At 43.0% G+C, this 21,864-nt stretch overlaps 1 protein-coding gene across 5 annotated transcripts in view; it reads right to left on the bottom strand.

Moving 5' to 3' along the window:
* Window positions 1–21,864, bottom strand: part of WWOX (WW domain containing oxidoreductase) — a 1,124,103-nt gene that overhangs the window by 981,757 nt on the left and 120,482 nt on the right. The gene's annotated exons all lie outside the window — the stretch shown is intronic.

The raw sequence follows: 21,864 nt of genomic DNA, 5'->3' as shown, positions 1-21,864 counted from the left end.
GAGACGGCGCCACTGCACTCCAGCCTGGGTGACAAAAGCAAAACTCCCTCTCAAAACAAACAATCAAAAAAATAGCAAACAAACAAATCAAATAGCAACAGCAACCACAGTCATCACCACCATCAGGGCTGGAACAAGGATGAGGCAGGCAGGCTCTGATAGTAACAGGAGCAAGCAGAGCAGGGAGGGAGGGAAAGGAAGGCAAAAGAAGGGGAAAGAAACCCACAAATGATAAAAACAGACACTGACATTTACGGAGCACTTACTACACGCTGGGAACCATGCTGAGGGCACACAGGCTCACCTAATCCACTGAACAGCTGGGTAAGTATCATGGGTCAATATCATTCTCATTTTAACGTGGGTAGGTCACAAGATTTTCATCTGTACAATGGGGGCACCGCTGGCCCCCAAGGCCAGTGTTGGTGGAATGCAGCGAATAGAGGTGAGTACCGCATGACAGGAGGCTGCATCAGTAAGCAGGGGCAGCCAGCCAGGTAAGGAACATGCCCACTGAGATGGGGGTCAGGAGGTTGAGGGATCTCCAAATTGCAAGTTGTCATCTTGAGACAAGGGATACGTTGCTAGACACTAATTCATTCTTGGAGTCTCCTCCTCAGCTCTTTGGCTGCACGTTCTGGAGAGGATGACCACAGAGACCCATTTACTCAACGCATCTCAATGAAACAGGGATCTTCTAAAGGGCATTGTCTTATATAGATCCTTGTACCTGCAATACCTGCCTGGCCCTCATATGTTCTCAGGAAATATTTACTTATGAGTAAGCAAATGCATAACATGACACAGCTGCTCTGGAATGACAGTTGTGAGCACAGGATGCTGCTGAGACTTCCAGAGACTGTAGACCAAGAACAAAGACCCTATGAAGTTCTTCCGGGAAAGCAGATATGGCAGTGTGCTAGGGCTGCCCTAGCGAATCAGCACAAGCTCAACAGAAACTGACTCTCATCGTTCAGGAGACCAGAAGTCTGAAACCAAGGTGCTGCCAGGGGTGGCTCCTTGTGGACACCATGCCAGGTTTCCCTCCTAGTTTCCAGGGGCTGCCCATGACCTTGGCATCTCTTGGCTTGTAGAGGCATCACTCCAATGTCTGCCTCTGACTTTGCAGAGCCTTGTCCTCTGTGTCCTCTCCTCTCCTCCTTTTTCTGTTTTGTCTTTTGGTGGTTTTTTTTTTTTTAAGAGATGGGGTCTTGTTATGTTGCCCAGGCTGGCAATGAACTCCTGGGCTCAAGCGATGCCCTCTTCACAGCCTCCCGAGTGGCTGGGACTACAGGCGCACCCACCACTGTGCCCCCTGCTTTCCTCTTCTCATGAGGACAACTGTCATTGGATTTACGGCCCACTCTAAAGCCTGGATGATTTAACCTTGAGATTCTTAACTAACTACTTCTGCAAAGACCCTGTTTCCATATAACGTTTCATCTGCGGTTCTGTGTGGGTACGGATTTTGGGGAGACGCTATTCCACCCACTACCCTCACACTGCAGCTCACCCACGCTGATAGTTTCCCTTGCCTGTGTCTGTCCCACTGGCTTAGAACCACAGCATGGCATCGTCACCATGGACTTGGAGAATGTGTAAAGACAGGTGCCTGGTCCCATTCCCTGTGAGTCTTGAGAAAAAAGAAAAGTGAGCTTCAAAAACTAGAAGAGCCAGTCTGGTGTGGTGGCTCATTCTATAATCCCAGCACTTTGGGAGGTCGAGACAGGCGGATCACCTGAGGTCAGGAGTTCGAGACCAGCCTGGCCAACATGCGAAACCCTGTCTCTACTAAAAAATACAAAAATAAGCCGGGCGGGGTGGCGTGCGCCTGTAGACCCAGCTACTCAGGAGACTGAGGCAGGAGAATCGCTTGAACCTGGGAGGCGGAGATTGCAGTGAGCCAAGATCGTGCTGCTGCACTCCAGCCTGGATGACAAAGCAAGACCCTGTCTCAAAAAAAGAAAAAAAGCTAGAAGAGCCAAATCTCCAATGCCTACGCAAGAACAGAGGGGATAGAGGGGCGTGGGAATCAAGGCCTGTAAGATCCCTTGACAATAACACATCAGTCCCATGAGAAGCAACACAAAGCGTTATCCCTGGACCCAGTTCTCCACCAGTGTCTCGGCCTGAATGAGGCTCTTCCTTCCTCATGGGGATGGGAGGAACACCCTGCTTTCCTTGCCCTTCCCAGGAGGAAGGGAACAGCACCTTCCCCATCTCTGCCAGCATCTGTCCATCAAGAGCTGGTCAACAGCTTAGACCCAGGGGTTGCCACAGTCCACGTCAGAGTGTCACTGGGCCAGGGCTGGGAGAAGCCATGGGAGAAATGCAGACTGGGGAGGCTGTGGCAAAGTCAGGATGAACCAAAATGTAGGTGAGCACCACAAACAGTGAAAACCTAAGGAGGAAACACACAACAGCTGAGAATCCACGGGGGACGCGTGGCCAAGTTAGAGCATCCTGGCATCAGGCAGGCATGAGGAGCCCACGATGTGGAGAGGTGATGCACATCTGCAGGCCTTGGTGGCAAGAGCACATCAAACCCTTCGGGGAGGATGCCTTCAGCAGTCCTAATTCCTCCATGTTAGAAAGGTACTTTGGGCCAGGCACTGTAATCCCAGCACTTTGGGAGGCCAAGGCAGGCAGATCACCTGAGGTCCGGAGTTCGAGACCAGCCTGATCAACATGGAGAACCCCCATCTCTACTAAAAATACAAAATTAGCCGGGCGTGGTGGCACATTCCTATAATCCCAGCCACTCGGGAGGCTGCGGCAGGAGAATCGCTTGAACCTGGGAGGTGGAGGTTGTGGTGAGCCGAGATCACACCATTGCACCCCAGCCTGGGCAACAAGAGCGAAAACTCCATCTCAAAAAAAAAAAAAAAAAAAGTAATTTAGCACATATACTGCATATTACAAAATACCCTTGCGGGGTTTGGGGTAACATCCTATAACAATGACATTTCTTATTTCTTCAGTGAAAATATGATTATTCAGCCTGGCCAACATGGTAGAGAAGCCCCATCTCTACAAAAATACAAAAATCAGCCGGGTATGGTAGCATGTGCCTGAAGTCCTAGCTACTTGGGAGGCTAAAGCAGGAAGATCGCCTGAGCCTGGGAGGTCGAGGCTGCCCCGAGATGGGATCACACTACTGCGCTCCAGCCTGGGTGATGAAGTGAGACCTTGCCTCAAAAAAAACAAAACAAAACAAAGTGAGCATTCACACTAGAAAGGAGAAACAGGGACACTAAAGCTGAAGTCAAATTTCACCACCAAATACATTTGCTATAAATTTACAATAAAAAAATTTGTTTTTGCTTTTCAGAGCTCTTTGGCTTTTGGAATAGCAAAAAAGGGACTGCACATGGATATTTCCAAGCTGGAACCGAGGCACTTTCTAGACGAAGGCAGACTTTTCCCCAGGAGGTAAGGTGTGGAAGTGAGTTCAGGGTTGAGGCCAGCAAGACTCAGACCACAGCCTCCTGCTCCAAACAGCCACATCACTTAATCTATTTTCTAAACCAGGCTTCCCTCAAGGGATCTGGTTTAATGAAAGAATTTGGGAGCTACAAAAAAGACTGAAAATTGTTGTTGGATGTCAGATGTTGGCAAACTTTTTTTGTAAAGGGCTAAATAGTAAACAACTTAGACTTTGTGAGCCAAGAGGCAAAACCAAGGCTATTACAGAGGTATTTACATAACAGGAGAGAAAACAAATTTCTGCAAACTTTTTATTGATGCAATTCAAAACTTTATGACACTGAAATCAGAATTCCATATCATTTTCATGTTTCAAGAAATAATATTCTCCTCTTTATTCTTTTTTGCAGATTACTTAAAATGTAAAAGCTATTCTGAGCTTGCAGGCCATAGCCAAAGAAGTACCGGCTGTATTTTGCCCATAGGCAATAGCTTGTGACTCCTAGTCTAGGTCATTTCAGGTCAACCAGAGGCCTGTCCCAGAGTGAGACCCACTGGTGACGCCCCAGAGTGGAACCAAGTAAAAGCACTTGGCTGGATCAGAGGGATACGAACCCGGCTGCTCCTAAAACAAGACACTCCTTGCCTTTGATGTTCAAGTCATTTAAGAAGGCAATTGCTTTCTACTCAATTTTTCAAAACCAAAACAGTAAATACGGTATGAGACATAACTTAGCAAAATTACGTGTTTTAAACAGTCCCTTTCAAAAAATAATAGATTAAAAAGTGCAATGTTTTTACTCCCTCTTAAATTGGAATCATGGTATAGCAGGTAGGATACAAACTTCTCATTTGCATTACATATTTTCAGTGCCATCATTAATCTGAATTATATCAACAAAATGCCCAACGCACATAAATCAATCAGACTTTGAATCGTTCCCGCAGCCTCTGAACGTTTACCATGGAGCTCAATCAGCCAGGCAGGAACACAGATTTTTTTTTTTTTTTTTTTTTTTTTTGAGATGAGTCTCACTCTGTTGTCCAGGCTGCAGTGCAATGGTGTGATCTTGGCTCACTGCAACCTCCACCTCCTAGGTTCAAGCGATTCTCCTGCCTCAGCCTCCTGAGTAGCTGGGATTACAGGCATGCACCACCAGGCCAGCTATTTTTTGTATTTTTAGTAGAGATGGGGTTTCACCATATTGTTCAGGGTGGTCTTCAACTCCTGACCTCGTGATCCTCCCATCTCGGCCTCCGAAAAGTGCTGGGATTACAGGTGTGAGCCACCAGGCCCGGCCGCAGGAACACAGGTACTATCATCATGGGACAAGTCATCCCTTCCCAGATTCCAGAACCCTCTCTGATGTCCACTATGGATTTCAGCACATGTTTATCTATGAAAGTCTAGTCATGCTTTTTGATATACAGGTTCATGGTCACTAGTGTCTTATCCTGCTTGAGCCAAGAATATGTACTAACAGATTAGACAAACCCTGAATTAAAATGTGCAATCTACCATCCAAATGGGGAAAGATGATCACAGACAAGTTCATATGAGTAAACTACTTAAAGGCAAATCCTGTGCTTAAAATGGCCATGTGAAAGGTGTCCCTGACATGGAAAGGACAAACCATGAAATGACCCTTGAAGCTCTTAATGTGTCTGCAAGAAAAGCAAAGCCAACTGTCAAACTGAAAAGCCAAAATCATCACAAAAACACCTATTCTCCAGAGGCCTCAACTCTCAAACTATCTCCCACCATCCTTTGTAAGTATGTATAAGGAGGCCAGGAAACTAACATTTGCTGAGATTTTACTCTCAGCTTTGTATGCTTTGCATAAATGGTGTCGTTGAACACATTGACAGGTGAGAAAACTAACGTATTAACATTTTAATTACCTTGCACTATCAAGAGGTTAGAAAGATTCAGATATGAGACATCCAAAGCCTGTGATCTGAATACTAGAGTCAGAGGCTGGCAACCGATGGCCCACGGGCTGAATCTGGCCCACTGCCTTTTTCTATAAATAAAGTTTTATTGGAACATAGCCGTCTATTTATATATTGTCTGTGCTCGCTTTCCTGCTGTAGCAGGAGAGTTGAGAAGTTGCAATAGAGACCACAAAGCCCACAAAGCTGAAAATATTGACTATGCAGCCCTTTAGAGAAAAAGGCCATGCCCCAGCTCCTGTGGGTACCTGCTATGCTACAGCCCCTCTGCTGGGGGAAACCGGCCCACTCACAGGTTCCCAATGAGGCAGCATCTCTGGGCAGTTCCTTAGCAGCTGGTGGCACTGTGACCTCCTTCCCCCAATCACCTTGACCATGTTGTCTGGACAATATAAGCAGCCGTGATGTGAGGCCAGCCTTGTAGACAGGGTGGCCGCCTGGCTGGAAAGCCTTTTCCGGAAGACGCAACAGTGACTAGACAGAACCCATCCCATGCATCCTTTTGAGAGTTAGAAGGAGGCAACTGCAAGCCAGCAGCAAAAGAAAAAAGACGCAAGGGGGGACACGGAGACTTGGACACCAGTGAAGCCACGCTGAAGACGCAGACAGAGAGCTAGAGACAAGGTCAGGGGCCTCTGTTGCACTCCAGACCCGGTCCGGAGGCTTTTCCATGCTTAGGCACAGGGACTGTCAGAGTCCTGTGGTCCCTTTCTTTATCCTCCTTTATCTTTCCCCAAAAGCATCCGGAGTTCACCTCCACTCCCTACCACCAGGGGTCAGAGGAACCGGCCTGGCAGGCTTGTTTCCCTCCACCAGACAACAGCAAGGACCAAGGTTGGCAAAGTGACACATCCTCTCCAAAAGAAAAACATGCAGCGCATTAGGAGATATACCTAATGTAAATGACGAGTTAATGGGTGCAGCACACCAACATGGCACATGTATACATATGTAACAAACCTGCATGTTGTGCACATGTACCCTAGAACTTAAAGTATAATAATAAAAAAAAAAGAAAAAAAAAGAAAAACATGCAGAACAAATCAAAGAACACAAGCCACGACTGACAAACACAGCTACACTCGATTTTAAAGTACTGAGCTGTTTGAAGAAAGGAAGCATGGCAAGGCCCCTTCCAACTAATAACAGCAACAACAGCAACACTAAATATTTTATAATAATTTCAAATTCTTAATTATTTATGGTATTTCCCTCCATTAACATCACAAACATCATTATGTGTGTGTGTGTGTGTGTGTGTATTTTTCTCATTTTAAAACCAACAGATGACAGTAAAGGATTTCTTTTCCTTTCCCCTCCTCTTTACAGGAGGATCTACTGTTAAGTTTTCAAGACCACCCAGAAAGAAATTAGAAGTTGGGTTTGTATCCTTAATCCCTTAGTTAGAAAAAAGTGAAAGTAAAGAAACTCCATCTCCAGCTGGGAGCAGTGGCTCATGTCTGTAATCCCAACACTTTGGGAGGCCAAGGCGGACAGATCACCTGAGGTCAGGAGTTCGAGACCAGCCTGACTAACATGGTGAAACCCTGTCTCGACTAAAAATACAAAAAAAAATTAGCCGGGTGTAGTGGTGGGCACCTGTAATCCCAGCTACTTGGGAGGCAGTAAGAATCGTTTGAACCCGAGAGGCGGAGGTTGCAGTGAGCCAAGATCATGCCACTGCACTCCAGTCTGGGCAAGAGGGTGAGACTCTGTCTCAAAAAACAAAAACAAAAACAAAAAAAAACTCCATCTCCAAGATCCTGCTATATCAACTTCAGTTTTTTTTAAGTTAAATTTGATTTTTAAATCCCTTAGCTGATGAGAGTTGTGTTTTGTTTGTTTGTTTTTTATCATTTTACTTCTATTTTTAAAATAGAGACTTGTGGTTCTTTTTCCAAAAGCAGTCCAACAGAAAGTGAATGGTGGTCAATGCATAATAAAATGAGAGTTACCTTTTGACCTGGAAGAATTATTAGCATTTTGATTTGATGGGTTCTTAGCTCTTCAAATTCAAAAATACCTTATTCAAGTCCAGGAGTTTTCCAAATACTTCGGTTCTAAAGATTATCCTTTTTCGATGCTTTTAAAACTAAAAGGGCATAACAGAATAGAAACCTGGCTGCTGAATAACTTGTAAGCCCTGTAGAGATGTACAAAAACATGGCCACTTGAGCCAGCGGTGTGGTGAAAAGACGGGGCCCACACTACACACACACACATGAACTTCTCATGACCTTCAAGTATATTCATATGATATATCACAAATACCATAAAGCAGTATTGTAATTACAGGGAGGAATTGATTTTAAAAGGCCTACATCAAAATTAATAGTCATAAAAATATAATAACCTAGACTGGAAAATTTAGGAATTAGAGCATTTTGAACATTATACCTCAAATTTATAAAGGCTGTATATTAACATTCACAAAGGTTTTTAACTATGGAATAGCTATGTACATGGTGAATTTATTCTAAAATTCAGACTGAAAGAAAAAATGAATATGAACTCCTCCTCACCATGTTCCAGACTAAAATCAGTAAGTTCCCTTTAGGTAATTAAAATGCTGGTCCCATGACCTGCCATCCTATTCCCAGGCTTAGAATGTTAGGAACACTGTATCTGCTTTGACACTGGAAGACAGCAGGTTACCCTGATGCCTCTGGGGCCAAACACGGGGGATGCCTTTTCCCAGTAGAAGAAATCAGCCCTGCTCCCCAAGGAGAAGAACACAGTGGCATGTTTTGGTGAGACTGAGGCACACATATCTTAGGGTAAAAACTGAATCATCAAAGGAAAATGTTTCAGATTCTAGGGTAAGCTGACATGGTGCATATATACAGTGAAATCCACCCAGGGAGGCTGAAAGTCCAATAGGCCACCACAGAACATTAAAAATGTCCTGTTTTACCTATAGCCAACAATAATAATAAATCATATACTTAAAATTTTGTTTAACGGGTAGGTCTCATGGTAAGTGTTTTTACCGCAGTAAAATATTTGTTTAATGTTCTCTACGTGACTATTATGATGGGAAAAGGCATACCTTGAACAGAGATGAATAAGTCTGCATATCTGTGAAATCTCAGTTCAGCATGCTGACCATTAGTAATCTTTTCAGAACATTTCAGATATATGAAAATAACACTAATGTCTGACTTTGAACCTGAACTGGTTTCAGTTAAAGTGATCACCTTCAGCCAAAATAATGGGCATTTCTTTCTTGGCCTTCCTTCTACAGATTTCTAAAAGACAGTGGCAGCACTGAATACCCTTTTAGAAACGAACAAGTACAAATTAGCTGGGCGTGGTGGTGCGCACCCATAATCCCAGCAACTTGGGAGGCTGAGGCAGGAGAATTGCTTGAACCTGGGAGGCAGAGATTGCAGTTAGCCGAAACAGCATAACTGCACTCCAGCCCGGTGACAGAGTCTTAAAAAAAGAAAGAAAAACCGTTATAGATATTCATTCCTTTTTAATTTCTTGATAAGTAATAGACCAGTAAGAATCACATAAGAAGCAGTTCACATTTTTCAAAGTGTTTTTACAGATCCCATTTGATCTTCAAAAGAGCCTCCATTGGGAAAAACTAAATTCAAGTTGAAAACTATCCACTTTGTTTCTCCCATAAAAATATGTTCAGCCCCTGGAGATAATCTCCAAATTCCTCAGATTTTATAAGTTAATTTTCTTATCTTGACCCAAAATCTGTAGAAACAAGGATTTTTCACCAACAATGAGCTCCCTTTTTATAAAAGCCTTATCTACCAAGATTTACCTCTGCAAACCTCTACAGTCCCTGGTTGTGAGCCCCTGATGGAAGAAGCTAGCATAAACAAGTTCAGAACTACTGCGGAGGGAACAACCTGACAAGTTGCAAGCAAGCAAGGAGTGAAAAACTGAGTTAATTGTACAAGAATGTGTGTATTTATAAATGTAGGATAAATAAGATCACGTAGAAACTCTCTTTAGACTTCCATCCTTACTGCTGCAATTGAACGAACAGGCGAACGTGTTTGACCGCAACTGCCCTAATGCTATTTTTCCCATAAATAAGTGAAATTCTTCGATTGTAAGTTTTCCTACTCTGGCAATTTTAAGGAAAGTGATTCTTGAGGCTGTGGGTGAAATACCACATTCATTTTCTAAAAAATAAGGTATACTTACTTGCACTTTCTACCATTTGATATATATTCTCTGTTTAAACTGTGTAGCCCCTAATAGACTGCAAAGACAATGATAAAAAGGACCTTGCCTTATTCACAGGTACATCCTTGGAACTTGGTAAACGGTTTAGCCTCCATAGCAGGCGGTCAAGACTTACTGAGTGATTAAATGAAAACACTGAACTCCATATTGTGCAGAAAAAAAAAAAAAAAAAATCAACGTCAGACCTCTGAAAAAATTGACTTGTCTAGTAGAACTTACTACGTGAGCAAATGTGAAGACAAGCGCAATGGGAAGACCTCCTCATCAACAACACTGCAATCAAGATGGGCCCCGTGCCCACCCTGGATTTCTCTGAATCAGCCACTCCTTAAGTTCCTATGTTGCTCCACTCAGCCAATGGCAATTCCGGGAGAGAGGCAATTGATAATCATTATGTTTTCTGCCTTCTCTTGGGTTATGAATTTATCATGACGCAAAAGTCGAGCTACTCTGATGCCACGTTAACAATGATAAACACCATAAAGACAAAAAGAAACTGAATTTAAGCGCTCGGATTCTGCAGAGGAGTTTATTGAACAGATTAAAAGGAAAGGCAAAGCTACACAATTACGCAAAACAGGTAGCAACACTCTGGCTGGCTGTTTTCGATGGCCACCTGAGAGCAGATTTCCAGTGCCCTCATTTCTGGAGGTACATTATCCTGTGTTTTATTGTTAGTCACAGCTGCAAGTTGATTAATTTGCATTCAGAAATTCTAAGTGGCAAATGTGCAATGCATAGTAAAATACATTTTTTTCTAGACACTGTGAAAATGCCGAAGCCACATCTCCTAAGTAACTCTTGCTCAACCAGTGAGCAAAATCCATAAAACAGTTTGCAAAAGGCTTTGAAAGAGTTTGTTTTGAAAGGAAAACTGCAAGAGCAAAGCCCTCTCCTCCACTCCAGCCCTTAAAAAACAAAACTAAACTAAGTCTGAAGCAAAACCAAACAAAGAGAACAGTTGGGTGATGTCAAGCTGCCAGAATCATAAATGTTGTCAGTTCACGTCCCAGTCTTCCTGCTCCCTTGGCATTGCCAATAAAATCCAGAAACACCAGGGATGACTCAGTACCACAGTCGGTGCTTAAATAAGGGATAAAGATACCTGTGAAATCCATTGCCTCAATGCAATCATGGGAGGTTCTTAAGAATACTGAACCTCCTCTCCGTTTTCTGCACTAAAGAGATAAGCAGTGGCATGGATAATCTAAATGGCTGGAAAATATATATCATCGGTGTGAGAACACATATTCTGATAGGTGTTCCCCTCCATCAGCCCCCTAGTCTATACTCCTAGCTGCTTTATTTTCCAGATCATGCCTCCCATGCTCAAAGTGAATTTGCATTCCTTTTCACACTGACCTTATGAGTGGATCTGAGACCATGCTTCCTAGCAGGAGAAAACAACTTTTCCATTTGAAAACCTTTGCGAATTACCCACAACTATGACAACAGGTGCTCAACAGTTGATAGTATTCTTTTTGGAAAGTTTTCTCAACCACTTAAGTTAACTTGAAGATGCCTAACAGCAGGATATGACCAAGCAAACATATTCATCAATTAATTCAAATGGAATTTTGGTTTACTTTTATATAATTTCCCATGCTTAAAACTCCTAATTGCTTTCCCAGGCTGGCTGCCATGAACATGGCCCAGTCAAAGAACGCACCAGTCAAATGCTTGTGTACATCATGTTACCTGTTCATTTCCATCAGAGACATCATGGACACAGCTGAAATACTAGGCCTGGCCTTTTGTAAGTTCGTCAGAGCATCACAAACATAACTGCAGAAATTCTCACTATTTGTGACTCTGTGATTCAAATATTTTCTCAAACCTTCCCTGGCACTGCATATTAGATGGATTGAAAGATGGTGAACCATAAGGCCGGGCACGGTAGCTCACGCCTGTAATCCCAACATTTTGGGAGACTGTGGCAGGAGGATCGCTAAAGCTCAGGAAAGCGAGACCAGCCTAGGCAACATGGTAAAACCCCATCTCTACAAAAAATACAAAAACTTGCTGGGCTTGATGGCATACACCTGTAGTCCCAGCTACTAGGGAGGCTGTCACAGAAGGACTGTTTGAGCCCAAGTGGTCAAGGCTGCAGTGAGCCATGGTCATGCCACTGCACTCCAGCCTGGGTGACAGAATGAGACCCTTTTAAAAAAAAAAAAAGAAAGAAAGATGTTGAACTATACACAAGAAGTGAAAAGAAATACCTGAGATATGGCTCTTGGGGAGAAGGAACAAAGCATCAACTAATAGAATTCAGTAAGAAAAGGAGGTACTGATCAAGGCACTCTGCTAAGGTTTGACTAGTGGGATTCCACATGGTCTGCATGCTTATGGCTTAAATGAGCTACAAACATTGAAACTGTCCGCTTAATTAGCCCCAAAACAAAAAGTACAGACTGTGAGTCTGAGACCTACAAAGACTCCAAAAACAGAAACTACCATTGCCTCAAGCTAATCACTCTAAGTCCCAGAAATACGTCTGAGGTTGCAAACAGTCCATTTCTTTATTTTATATATATATACACACACACACATACATATACACACACACACACACACATAATCTGTTATATATATAATATCTGATATATATATATTCAGAAAAAAATTTAAATGTCTAAAGGACCAGATATAACTTAAATCATAAAACTATGGCAACAAAAACAAAGCTTCTTTAGTTAAAAAAAAACAGTAAATATTTAACTAGAGTTAAAAACAAAAGCAATTTGATCAAGAGTCACAAATTGTGGGTTCTAGTCCTGGTTCTTTTCATTCTTTTTATTTACTGCTGTTGCTTTTCATTTCTTGTGTATAGTTCAAAAAGGCAAAATATTTATAAAGTCCTTCTGAGTATGAACACTAGGATCCATAACCTCATTTTTGCAATGGAAAATTTACTAGGATATTAAATTCAACCAATGGGAGAGGTTAGGCAGACGTATGATCACATGCTGGAAGGAGCTGCAGAGAGTGTTATACAAATGCGACATGCTGGTACTATGAGGTCAAATAACAAGTATCTTAGCACAAACCAGCCCCTGGCATAATTCAGGATAACAAATAACACAAGATGCAAGAATAAAAGTAAGTACGCATCAAGTGGACGTGGAGATTCCTGTTGGATTTGACCTTCCACATAATCACCACAAAGAATTTAAAACAATTAAGTTCAAGTTTAGGGACACATGGCACAAAAAGCCACCAGAGCCACACTGAAGTAGAGCAGTTTCCGCACCTCCAGGAAGGAGAGAGTGGTAAATGAAGGGCCTTCCAGCAGACTCCAAAATAAAGAAGGATGAAACGTCAGTGACATATCTGTCAACTAATGACATTCACCAGAAAGTTCCAATTTTAAAAGTTCTACAATGTGAATTTTTAAGTCATCTGAAATATTTCAATGAAGAGAATATGATTCCTAGGCCAGACACAGTGGCTCACACCTGTAATCCCAGCACTCTGGGAGGCCAAGGTGGGAGGATGGCTTGAGTGTGGGAGTTTGAGACCTGCCTGGGCAATGTGGTGAAACCCCATCTCTACAAAAAATACAAAAGTTAGTTGGGCACGGTGGCACGCACCTGTGGTACAGCTATTCAGGAGACTGAGGTGGGAGGATCACCTGAGCCCAGGAGGTCAAGGCTGCAGTGAGCTGAGATCGCACCACTGCACTCCAGCCTGGGTGACAGAGTGAGACCATCTCAAAAAAAAAAAAAAGAGAGAGAGAGAGAGAAGAGAGAATATGATTCCTATTAACTCATGTAAATGTCTACGGAGGAGAAAAACTGTTAATGCATCTGGAGCCATCTCCCCCCGGGTGCCTGCCTTCCCATCCACTAAAGAAACTTTCAGGCCGGGCGCGGTGGCTCAAGCCTGTAATCCCAGCACTTTGGGAGGCCGAGACGGGCGGGCGGATCACGAGGTTAGGAGATCGAGACCATCCTGGCTAACACGGTGAAACCCCATCTCTACTAAAAAGTACTAAAAAAACTAGCCGGGCGAGGCGGCGGGCGCCTGTAGTACCAGCTACCCGGGAGGCTGAGGCAGGAGAATGGCGTAAACCTGGGCGGTGGAGTTTACAGTGAGCTGAGATCCGGTCACTGCACTCCAGCCTGGGCGATAGAGCCAGACCCCGTCTCAAAATAAAAAAAGAAAAAAGAAAGTTTCAGGGGTAAGAGAACACCCTAGACTCTGGAAAAATCTTCTGGTGTCCTGTTGCCTACCTTCTCTCTCTGTGCAAAGGCTAGAAGAGATGGGCCTCAGGGGAGGAGAAGGACATCAAGGCATTTGTGACAAAGCCAGCCAGCTTCCTCTCCCCATAGCCCTGGGCAGGTGCTGTCTGATGACCATAACTCTATTTGCCAGAGAGATGCTCCACAGACCATGTTGGTGTGGTACCCTGGTGACATCTTGTGGTGAAATAGAATATAAATAAGCCTAAAATTCTACCCATGGCTGCACTGGGGTTCAATAGAGCCTGATCTCCCTGTATGTTTATTTTTGTTTGTTCTTTGAGACGGAGTTTCGCTCTTTTGCCCAAGCTGGACTGCACTGGCATGATCTCGGCTCACTGCAACCTCAGCCTCCCAGGTTCAAGTGATTCTCCTGCCTCAGCCTCCCAAGTAGCTGGGATTATAGGTGCGTGCCACTGCACCTGGCTAATTTCTGTATTTTTAGTAGAGATGGGGTTTCACCATGTTGGCCAGGCTGGTCTTGAACTCCTGGCCTCAAGTGATCCAACCAGCTTGGCTTCCCAAAGTACTGGGATTATAGGCGTGAGCCACCGCATCCAGTCCTTGCATGCTTCTACCTGAACAACTTCTCCTGCTGTCCTTCAAAGGGTAGATACTGAAGTCCAGTGGACACACACACTTAACCACAAATCGAAACATACACTTCCCAGTATATGCTATACAAGAAAAGAGTAGCGTTGACTAGAAGAATGAGATATTTTCAGAGATGAAAACGTTCTCTATTCCCTAGGTCCCCATGTGTTCTGATGGAAAGAACTACATCCTATGGGCAGAGAGTCTTGGGTAACACATGTTTACCTCCCAAGACTCCTTAAACAAAGTCTTGACTCAGAAGATTAAACTCCATCAAATTTGTGTGAATCGTCATTCTTATTTAACTACAAATCCTTTAATCTTTTTTTTGTTTTGTTTTTTGAGACAAAGTCTAGCTCTGTCGCCCAGGCTGGAGTGCAGTGGCTCAACCTTGGCTCACTGTAATCTCCGCCTCCTGGGTTCTGGTGATTCTTCTGCCTCAGCCTCCTGAGTAGCTGGGATTACAAGCATGCGCCACTACGCCCGTCTAATTTTTTGTATTTTTAGTAGAGATGGGCTTTCACCATGTTGACTAGGCTGGTCTCGAACTCCTGACCTCATGATCCGCCCGCCTCAGCCTCCCAAAGTGCTGGGATTACAGGTGTTATCCCAGCCAAATTCTTTAATCTTAAAGTGTACAATTCACAGGAGGTAAACTTAGGGTGTTTGTCTACCTGGGAATAAAAATGAGTAATGAACAGGAAAGAGATTCCAACAAATAAAATGATTGCATGGTAATACTGCAAGCCCGTCTGGCTGTGATTGCCAGCACAGATGAAGAGATCAGAGCAGTGAGGATCAGAACGGGAAGCTGAACCAGGGGCATTGTAAACTAAAGAAGTACAAGCACATGTCAATGCTAACAGAAATCCCTCTTTGTTTTTTTGCTTATTTTTTCACACGCCTGCTGTGTCAAAAGAAATACCTCTTTGTGTCCAGAGTAACTTCTTTTTCAACTCTGAAAGGCAAGAGGTGCATTTACTGGAAGTACTATGAATCTGTCTGGATGAAATCCTTAGGCTGGGAGCAGCCCTCAGTAGGTCAGGAGGGCTGATGGGAACGCACTTCCTGCGTATGACCCACTGATCATACACCTGTGATAGAGTGCCCATCAGCAGGAACCACAGCACAGCTATGCTGGCCTCTATTACCTATCCAGTGTGACAATAAATGAGGCCAGGCACATACCTCTGTTACCTATTATTCTCCACAAGAGTAGCAGCAAAGCAGTGAGACCTGAGTTATACAAGAAAATATCACAGGAAGAAAGGAAGACGAAGGAAAAGAAAAAAGAGAAGAGAAAGGAAAGGAGAGGAGAGGAGAGGAGAGGAGAGGAGAGGAGAGGAGAGGAGAGGAGATGAAAGGAAAGGAAAGGAAAGGAAAGGAGGATCTGAGCTGTAAGATTAATGGAGATTCAAAATGTTAGGTACCCTTTTCCTTGAAGGCTGGGAGGCATCAGGCTTGGTGCAATCTGCAAGCTGATTTTAACCTAAACTCAAACTAGAGAGGGCAGAATTAGAGCATGTTACCCCGAAGGGCTCAGCTTTGAGGGCTTAAGGCTATTCCACTCCAACCGTTCATTCCACTCATTTCTTGAGGATACTCAGATGTTGCTGAAGAATAAACAAATGAACAGTATATGCTTTCATTCACAAAGTGAGCCAACATGCCAAGTTTTTGGGTTTTTTTTTTTTTTTTTTTTTTTTAAGATGCAGACGTACCAGTAAAAGGAACAGCAGTATTAGAATAAAAATACAACTAGTACTAGAACTATTTTTAAAGTCCTGGGTGAAAACAGACAATGCACAATTTAGATGCAGAATAGAAGGGAGTCAAATTATAAAAACAGAGAACAGAATATAATTCAAAGAGATGTGCTGCTTGGAAAGAAGGAAAAAATACTAAAACATGGGATGCCATGGTTTTTCCATGTTAACCTAATATTTCATGAATTAAGATAGAATAATTACATTGAAGCACAGTTTTCTTAATTAGCCCAGGTATATTTCCTGGGGAAGGAATAACTTATTGCAATAACTGGTGTTGGGACAATGAACTACTCATCTGGAGAAAATAAGCTGGATCCTTACCCATTTCCTCATGACAAAACAAATCCTCAACGAATTTAACGATTTCAAAGTCAAACATAGGTACGTTCAACCAATAAGACATATGAGTCAATATAACGTTACCATGGAGAAGGATTTTTAAAGCATAACAATTAAAAGCAGAGATCACAGAAGACAGGCTGATAGATTTGGCTGCAATAGAATGAAAATTGAAAGACAAAAGTAAAATAAAAAATTAAAAATTTAAAGACAAAAAAGCAGAGGTCATGAGCAAACACAGTCATACACCGCATACCAATATTTCAGTTAATAATGGACTATGTGCACAATGATGACCCCATCAGATTATAAGACCATATTTTCACTGTACCTTTTCTACATTTAGGTGTGTTTAGATGCAAAAATAGTTCCCATTGTATTACAACTTCTTACAGTATTAATTAACGTAATATACTGTACAGGTTCGTAGCCCTGGAGGAATAGGCTATACCATATGGCCTGGGTGTGTAGTATGGTATCCATCCAGGCTTATATAAATACACTCTATGGTCTTCACGCAATGACAAAATACCGACAATACATTTTTCGGAATGTATCTCCCTTGTTAAGCGATGTGACTGTACCTGTGATATACATAACCACAGGTTAATATCCTGAACATTTAAATAGTTCCTGAACACATAAAAATTCTTACCATTCACAAACATAAAGACACAAGACACAAATCAGTCACAGAACATGAATAGATCATTTGCAAAAGAAATTGTTAACTCGTCCACTAAAAACAATGTTTAACTTCACTAACAATCAAGAAAGTGCACAGTAAAATTAGATTCTACCTTTCTCTTACTACTCAGCTTTAGAAAAAATGTTACTTATTCATATGAAGATATTGGAAAGTAGTAGTCCCTCAATATTTCAAGAAGGCAATTTGGCAATTAATCTCAAAGCCTACAGATAATCTTATTCTTGCAACCAGCAATGCCAAGCTCGCCAAGGAAATACTCACTGGTGTGTACTACGAAAACATTCATTGCAATTCCACTTACAATAGGGAAAAGCTGTAAATAACCTGTATGTCCAACAATAGCGGATTGGTTAAGGAAATCATGACTCACCCATCCATTAGGACATTGAGCGGCCATTTAAAATAATGCTGTTGAAGGATTCAGTGACACAGAAATACTATTAAGTGAAAAAAGGCAGTTTCTTGAACACTTTCATTTTCTTTTTTTGGCTGGCTTATTATTATTATTATCATCATCATCATTATTATTATTATTATTTTAAGACAGAGTCTCCCTCTGTCGCCTAGGCTGGAGTGCAGTGACGTGATCTCGGCTACCTGCAAGCTCCGCCTCCCGGGTTCATGCCATTCTCCTGCCCCAGCCTCCCGAGTAGCTGGGACCACAGGCACCCCCAACCTCGCCCGGCTAATTTTTTTTTTTTTTTTTTTTGTATTTTTAGTAGAGACGGGGTTTCACCGTGTTAGCCAGGATGGTCTCGATCTCCTGACCTCGTGATCCACCCGTCTCGGCCTCCCAAAGTGCTGGGATTACAGGCGTGAGCCACCACGCCCGGCTATTTTTTTTTTTTTTTTTTAACTTTTAAAGAGAGAATACATATATGTGTTATCAGGAATTTCATATTGGAAATGACCACCAAAAACATGACTTGTTCCACTGAACAAAGAAGGAACAACAGGCCGGGCGTGCGGATGACAAGGTCAGGAGATCGAGACCATCCCGGCTAACATGGTTAAACCCCATCTCTACTAAAAATACAAAATAATTAGCCGGGGGTGGTGGCGGCGGCGCCTGTAGTTCCAGCGACTGGGGAGGCTGTGGCAGGAGAATGGCGTGAACTCGGGAAGCGGAGCTTGCAGGGAGCTGAGATCACCGCCACGGCACTCCAGCCTGGGCGGCAGAGCAAGACTCTGTCTCAAAAAAAAGAAGGAAAAATAAAGTTGATGCCACCTTTGGTCTCTTCTTTTCTACTGACAAATCATGGGTACTTCAGCAACCACTTAATCCATCTGGGCGTCTGTTTCCTCATCTATATAACAGGAATAATGGTAACTTCCCCACCTTAGACATATGGATTCTATGAATATATTCTCGACAAATAAATGGCCATTTTGTTGTGTTGCTGTTTTGGAAACTCCACCATTACGCCAGCCGTGTGAAAGTAATTTCTCAGCTCCATTTGACAAAGGAGGCCACTCAGCTGGGCTCCAACCCCCTTCCCCCATATCTCTGCCACTGAACTCAAACACCCTCTCCCTTGGGAAACCCAGGCTGGAAACTCAAAGGATGACTCCATCCTCTTGCTTCTTAAGACTTTGTACCACTCAGGGGCTCTGAGCACTTTGCATGTTTCCTGCCACATCATTCAGCGGCCCCTGCCTTCCACCGTCCAACGTGCCTTTGCATCCTTCTCTTCGCCCAAGCCACCTTCCACATGGTAGGAGCTCAAGCACCTCCCATCAACCTCTTGTGGACCCATCAACACATCACTGGCATTCTTCTCTGACCTATTAGTGCTTCAAGGTTGAAAAGCACAAAAAGGCATGGTCCACACAAGCGCAGGGTTTCTCAGACTCAGCACTACTGACTTTCGAGGCCAGACAATTCTGTGTTTAGCATCCCTTGCTCTTACCCACTAGATGCTAATAGCAGCCTATTCTCCAAGATATGACAACCAAAATATCTCCAGACAAGTGTCCCTTGATGGACAGAGTCACCCTCGGAAAAGCACCACTGCACACAGTGAGAAAGGCAATATATTTATTTCTGCTGCTGGCTGTCACAGCCTACAAGCAGCAGGTACCCAAATCACATAAATGATCACCGCAAGTACATTTCGTGGGCAGGAAAGTCCATGCCAGAGCTTCAACCAGAACCTCCTGAGACTGAAAGGGGAATGACAGGGAGTGCGTTCCTCCCCGCCTTCCTCTGGCTCCCCTCTGAGCCTTGAACAAAAGGAAGGGGACAGCCCCCTGAACCCTGAGCCTATTTGCATCTCCTCTGAGAGCATGTCCTGGAAGCGCTCCACAGCGAGCGTGAAGATCTTTTGTGAGATTACTTATCTCGAGCGTGTGTCACTTCTTCAGCACCATAAAACTGAAATACTTGAAATAGATGTCACTACATTTGTCATGAACTGACATGGCCAATTAATATTACAAATTCACCATGGAGAAACGCTTCCAGCTCCCAAGGTATAAACTGCTGAACATCACAATTTCATCTTGTAACAATGGGCCAACCTCGCCAGGGCTATAAATACGAAGAAGTACAAGCTGATTAAATGGTAAAAAGTGCTGTTCACTAGGAGTCTCTTTCCAGGGCTGACACTAGCATTGTGCCTAAAGTTAACAGGTACCCCAATGTCTCGGCTGCAAAATGTGTATTTTTTTTCTCCCCTTCTTCTTGACTGCCCCCTTCTTCTTGACTGCTGCATACTGTCACTTTTTCCTCCTCCCAGTGAGCAAATGGCACACTGGTTACAGGACATGAAAGACTGTGGGCATCGGTTATCCCAAGTTATGTTGCTATTTAGCTAGTTAGACTTTTCCTTTATTTTTTATTTTTCTATTAAGTGGTGTCACAGCCAAACTCTCACCCCTAATGAGGCACAGCTGGGCCCTTGGCCCCAAAGAAATATGCGTTGGAAATGAACTGGAAAGCACTTGGCCTCTCTTGAACTTCCCAGGAGACAGCTTAGACCCTCGTGCCCCCTGGGAGTCGGCCGGCTTCTTTTCCAGTGGCCATCTTCACCATCAAGCAGGAAAACGCCACTGTTCCAAAGTACACAATAGGTTCTGGTGGTTTTCGAACATTCTCCATACACCAGTGCAAATGGAGGGGCATCTGAGGCGAATTCCGCAGGATGTTTTAGGAGCCCAAAGGCCTTGACTTTCTTTTCTTGGCAGAAGTTTTAAGTTCCAGTCCCCAGGCTTCATTCTTTATATTGCTGGTTTGGACGACAGAGGCAGCAGTAAGAAAATAGATTATGTATAAGGAAGATAAATAGGGCCCAGTGAATTACCCAAACCAAATAAACAAAGTCTGCTTTGGAAATAAGGTTCTGGAGGGAGGTGAGACCTGTATGCATGAATGTATAAAATCAGAGAGAAATGTGTCAAAAACAAATTACAAACCTTCCAAATACGGGATTACACATGAATGGATGGTAATAATCACACATCACTCAAAGGCAATCTGTGTATTACATCTTGCATTTCATCAAACAAGGCTTAGCTCTTGGGTCATTAATTAGCAACCTCGGTTCCAGATACCAAAAGATGAGGAAGGCTATAGTACTCGGGTCCTGCTTCAATATTGTGATTTGTTTTTCTTATCTACTTCTCTTTTCCCTTATTTTGCTCAAAATGCCTTCTGAGGAAAGACAAGACCTTTCTTATAAAAGGAAAAATATCCACGTCTCTACCCACAGAGTCCACCACTAATGGAAAGAGGAGATTGCTTTCTTCAAAGTACACTTAATTAAAGTAATTTACTAACTCCTTTACATATAATACAAGAAAGCTAGAGGAAGTTTTATGCACTTATATTATACTTTTTTCCTTCTTCTTCTTTTCTCAATACAAGAATCTTTCTGTGTTATGAAAGCTAAGCCAGTCCATACAAAGAACAGTTTACTCCAATACAGATAGAAATTATAGAAAATATAAAAATCCTACTAAACCTTTTAATCTCTAACTTTCCAAGCAGGTGAATTAATATAGAGGACATTTGAGATTTATTTTCTTTAAGCTCCAACAGTAAAGAGTGTTTCAAAGTCATTCTCAAAGTTCTAGAGATTTTTAAAATCCAAACGAACCAAGCTTAACTCTGTGGTGTGATATATAATAAAATCTAATCCAAGATTCACCTACTTAAAGATATACGATACATTTGGATAAGAGAAAATGAAATTTTAAAATCTAAATATATATGAATCAAATGGTTAAGAAAAATAAATAGAAGTTTCTTGCTTAGAGTAATAAACGCAAGCTTCTTGGTGGATATCCTTAATCCTGATTTTAGAATGAGTCTGAAAAGAAATTACCGGAGTTGGCCGGGCGCGGTGGCTCAATCCTGTAATCCCAGCACTTTGGGAGGCTGAGATGGGCGGATCATGAGGTCAGGAGTTCGAGACCATCCTGGCTAATACGGTGAAACCCCGTCTCTACTAAAAAATACAAAAAACTAGCCGGGCGACGAGGCGGGCGCCTGTAGTCCCAGCTACTCGGGAGGCTGAGACAGGAGAATGGCGTGAACCCGGGAGGCGGAGCTTGCAGTGAGCTGAGATCTGGCCACTGCGCTCTAGCCTGGGCGACAGAGCCAGACTCCGTCTCAAAA

Source organism: Piliocolobus tephrosceles, chromosome 17 (genome assembly GCF_002776525.5).
Source record: "Piliocolobus tephrosceles isolate RC106 chromosome 17, ASM277652v3, whole genome shotgun sequence".
Lineage (NCBI taxonomy): Eukaryota > Metazoa > Chordata > Mammalia > Primates > Cercopithecidae > Piliocolobus > Piliocolobus tephrosceles.
This window is presented reverse-complemented; position numbering and strand designations above follow the sequence as displayed.